The sequence below is a fragment of the Lactuca sativa genome, chromosome 9 (assembly GCF_002870075.4).
Source record: "Lactuca sativa cultivar Salinas chromosome 9, Lsat_Salinas_v11, whole genome shotgun sequence".
Classification (NCBI taxonomy): Eukaryota; Viridiplantae; Streptophyta; class Magnoliopsida; order Asterales; family Asteraceae; genus Lactuca; species Lactuca sativa.
Window position 1 is genome coordinate 182,683,848 of NC_056631.2, and position 5,346 is coordinate 182,689,193.

The window sequence follows — 5,346 nt, forward strand, 5'->3', positions numbered from 1 at the left end:
TCTTTTGAAGTATCTCCCTGTTGGCGCGTTCTGCCACCCTGGTGCGTAGTAGGGAATGTATGCGCGATTTGGACAGTTTCGGGCAATGTGTCCAGGTGTTCCACAGTGAAAACATGTCTTTTTCTTCACTTTGAAGTTGTTTCTGTTGGATTAATGTCTAAGTCCGTAACTATAATTGGTAAGACTTGACCCGACCCGGCATGGTCCATTTGGGTTGCATGGCATCATGCACTTGGATAGACTATAATGAGAGAAATAAGACACTTATGGTTATTAATATATTATAAGTTCTAGTATATTAATAATAAGAATAATAAGATTATTTAATTAGTATTGATCAAGAATTAATCTAGGATTAATTAAGTGATCAAAAGAAGACTAATTAAATATATGGGTTGATTGTGTAAATCATCCATACTTGTATAGTGGGCTAATGCTCCATGGATAATCAAGTTGGGCTAAAACCCATAGGATGGTCCATGGATGCTCCATGATGTATTTGAACCCATGGATCCAAGGAAATGGAAATTCATGACAATTAGGGTTTACCCTGATTGTAACACTATATAAAGATCTTATTCTTGATCAAAATCGGCCACTAGAGAGAGTAAGAAAGGGCTAGCCGATTTTCATGAGTGTAGAATTCTCTCAAGTTATTCCAAGTGTATTTGATGTTGTGTGAACCATTTGAGGTGTCACACTTGGGGCACTAGGCACTCAAGCTTCATGAAGACTTTCTACATGAAAGAGGTATGTATTCTATCTTGTTATATTCATTATTTTATATGCTAGATTAGGATAATACCTTGGATGTTCTTATTTGTATGTATAATAGAGAAAACATAGATCCAAGGTATTTAGGGTTGCATGTACACTTAAGAGTGTTAGAATGCTCAAAACCTAACAGTGGTATCAGAGCCTAGGCTTGTTTTCTTGTTATACTTGCAAAAGAAGCTGGAAAATCAAGTTTTGATGCTGTCTGCCCAGCAGACTCGCCGAGTCCATGAATGGACTCACCGAGTCCAAGGAAAAAAGCATCCAACTCGTCGAGTTGGTTCGTGCACTCGACGAGTTGGACCCCCAGACAGCATAAATTCGACTTTTTTGGCTGGAATTGGACTAGGAACATTACCCTAAGATGTTTTTGAACTTATAAACTTGTTTTTAGTGTGGTAATGTTCATGCTAATCCAATTTCAAAGATAATTGTCAATAGATTCATGTTTTGTATTAGTTTAAGGTTTAGACTAATTACATGAAAAAGTTTGATTTGAATTATCTTGTTCTTATAAGTTGCTTAGATTAATAGAAAAGTTGAGTGAAATAGTTGTTTTCAATCCAAATTAATCTAAGAGTTGATTCTAAAATGTGTTTTTGTAACTTGTCCTCAAGTTATATGAAAAGTCACATTTAAGTTTCATAAAACTCATAAAAGTTGGCAAAGGTTACAAAATGAAGAGTCTAGTTCTAATTAAATTGTGTTATGACTCCATAATTTGTCCTCAAGTTATGGAGGACCAAGAGTCTCTTCATTGAATAATAATAAAAAAAGGGTGTAAACTTAATTAATTCCATAAGTTATAAAATAAAGAAAAGTTAATTCTTTTATTAGTTTAAAGTCTTCCATGACTTGTCCTCAAGTTATGGAACTTGAAGAGTTTTTGGATTAAAACTACTTTAAACACATAAGTTATGGAATTAATTAGTTTTGAATAGTTTCAAAACTTGCCCTTAAGTTTTGGAATTTGTAAAGTTTTCTCTTATGAATACTTTAATTCCAAGTTAGCCCTTAGAATTTTAAAAGTTAAAATACAACCCTTATACTTTATAATTTATATGTTAATAATATATATATATATATATATATATATATATATATATATATATATATATATATATATATATATATATATATGTATGTATAAGAGTATAGTCAGTCTTACCGCTAGTACGCCTCATTCACGAAGCCGGTCTATAAGGTGGGTATAGGGTTGTTGCCTATAAAATGGCAACGTAATGGGTGTCCACTCTCACCCACTGCTTGCTTGACTGGTGGAGGGTCGTTAGCCGAACGGGTTTGACAGGACTATAATTCTCCCTTCATTAAAAGTATTAATGATAAATACTATGTAACTAAACCTTTTATAAATACACAATCCTAGCCTTAATATTTCATATTGGGTGTCATATTAAGGACTTAAAAATCAACTATCTTGAATATCTCCCAAAAGATGTCTGGTTTAGACATTTATGATCTTCCTAAATCTCTTGAAACAAGCTTTCCTAAATGAAGATGATGTCCCTTGGAAATCATACTTCATTCACCTCCTCCAATTATTCTCCCCAACCCACAAGTTCTTGAAAAGTTTAAGGTCACTCAAGCCTAATTGGCAAGGCAAGGTCTAGGTGTGGTTACGTCTTGGAGATGTAGTCACATATTGACAAGTCGGGAGAGTTGGGTGTCAAACTCTTGAGAAAGTTGGTGGTTCAATCACTTTCTAAGTCACATAGTGAGTTCCTTTGGGACACCTATGAAACAGACTATGACAAGACCCTTAATGATCTTATCTATTTGTTAAGATCAACTTCCTTAAAACTTGATGGACATTGACAATAGTGACACAGGAAATCCAGAAAAGCATTCTCTTCCCAATGGAAAGGGATCGGCCATAGTCAACTCGGTTGACCAAATGGTAAAGAGAAAAGCTAAGTCTATGATAGTCCCGTGTACCATTATCAAAGGGTCCATATGTTTATATTGTCAAAGAAAGGGGCATTGGTTGTGAAGCTGCCAAATTTACCTAAGGATGTTAAAGTCAATAAGTTTGACTCTACTTCAGGTAAAGTCCACTATCTAACTCTGCTAAGTTTCTATTCTGAGATTCTTATTACATGATGTGACTGGGTCACATGTTGATGTTTTAAGAATCAAAGAAAAATAAAGGAACTTAAAGAAAGAATATGCTGAATCTGATCACGTAGATGGATTTCTATCGCATAGTTTGAAGATCGGATTCTTGGGCTACTTCTTAGGAGTTATGATATTTTGCTTAAGAATAGATAACAACAAGTTTTCATATGGATTGTAAGGATAAGTTTTTCCACAAAGTTTTAAAATAATAGGAAAATTTTATTTTATTTATGTTATGTATCCTTACAATGGCATTTGTGAAAATTTGTGTTGCTTATAAGATTCCATTAATAGCAAGAGTGGAAATATGAAATTGATTCTTTCATTTGTGGTAATGTCTAAATTTACCAAATAAGGAAAGATTGTCATCACCCAAGTTTCAGTTGGATAGAAACTTGGAATCATGCAAGTTGTATTGCATGATGAATGAGAACTTTCAAGTATTGGAAAAATTAAGACTAATTACTTGTTCACATGGATGTGTGAGTCAAGTAAAGGACTAAGGGATCGAGTACACATTCTTGTGCACTGATTAAGTCGACCACAAAAGATTGACAAGACTATTCGTCATAGTTTACTAAAGCTTAGTAAATATGATTATACTTACAAGCTTAAGTGTAACTCTGAGACATTGGAAAAGGTTCCAATGTAAGGCAGAGCGAATAAGAAGAATCAACTTAGGCAGAAAGATAAAAGTTTCTCAAATCTGAAAAGATGGGAGAGTACTTTAGTATCAGTTTTTGTGATCATCTTAATGATTAAGAAAGCATATCAAAATTATTTCTCTAAGGAAATCTTAGTGCATTCTTATGACTAAGAAGAGGAACTTGAATTGTTGAAATGGTTAAATCAAGAAGATGAGTCATACTTCGTTCCAATATAAGTCTTAGAGTCATACTCCAAGATTGTAACTTGAGTGACATGTCTCAAAGAAGGTTTAAAACACTTGTCAAATGTAAGAGTAAATGTTTTCTACTCTTGTACATTTGAAACTGGTAAGTTGTGATGTTTTGGATAAAACAAAGACCAACTAAAGCCAATTGTGTGAATTGTTTGTCTTGGTTAGAATCCACACTATCTCTTGAATAACTGACAAGGAAGTCTTATAGGTCAAGAGGATAGTGGGAGTCTTAATGTTCTTGAAAGTCTCAAGAACTAATCAAGAATAGAACCTGAAGTTCTTCTCTAGCACACGACTTGAGGTTTATAACCTATCGTGTTGACATATTTTGTGCCCATTCCAGTTAAAGTTGGCTTTGCATATGAGTTCTTAGAGTTCTCAATTTGTTGCACAACAACATGGAAGCAATGGCAGGCCCTTGAGCTGCCAGGTGACAAGTAATTAAGATTGAGTTCAATCCATATGAGTTTGGATTTGTCATTATCCTTGTTTTGTGATTATGGTTTTGACAAATTCATATGGGTAGGAACTCATACACCATAAAAATCTAAGTGTCATAAGGTTTCTCTCCGATTCATGAAAATGATGGTGAGGAAACACTTTCACTAAGTAGATTTTAGCTAGATAGCAATTGTGATAGTTGCATTCTCAAAGTCGTTAGTGGAGCGTGTGTGGTTTACCGGCACACTAACCTGGACTTGTGAGAAGTGGCAAAAAGCTCTAACCATTATGATTACGGCATCCCTCTTCATAATTGTTTAGACACACAAGTGTGCTATCTAAGGGAAGGTGTATGATTTTGATAAAGTCTTATCGAAACAATCTAGTATCAGAAATCTGAACTTTGGTAAGAAAGTCAATGAAGTATTGATTTCTAGAAGTTCAGCTGAGATTTCTGAGTACTTGTCAAAGCTAGTGGGAGCATAAGTGTTATGCTAATAATCATCATGTTAGTGGGAGCATGATAATTATGATAAGTATTGCAAGTTAGCAATGTTAATTATAGAAAACAAAAGGTTTCAATTGGGAAAAGTTGTTTTGCTATAATTAAGGGAGAGGAAATTATACTTCATCTCAAATCTATAAGCTTAGATCGTGAGGTTTTAATCATTTAGTCAAGGATATATATGAATTTCATGTTGGAATGGCTCAACATAAGGAAATTTTGTATATGAGTCCATTATTTGCGTTCTAAAATTCGATTATGATTACGGCATCCCTTTTCATAATCTGAATTATGAGAACTTGGCAAATTGAAATGGAAATGTTATAGCAAAAGACTGGTTTAGTCTTTATGTGAGACACCATGAATCGATTCCCATATGCTTCGGATATAGGATCGATTACATGTGCTATATTCATCCTTTCTAAAATTTTCCAAATGCCTGGGGCATTAAGAAGGGAAAAGGTTTAGAACTGGATATGACTAAAAGGATTAAACAATTGTCGAGGACAATCTAAGGTTTACCAAAGATTGGTTGCTCAAGGACAGTTGGAAGTATAGTGATAATTCTGGAAGGACCATATTGACATAG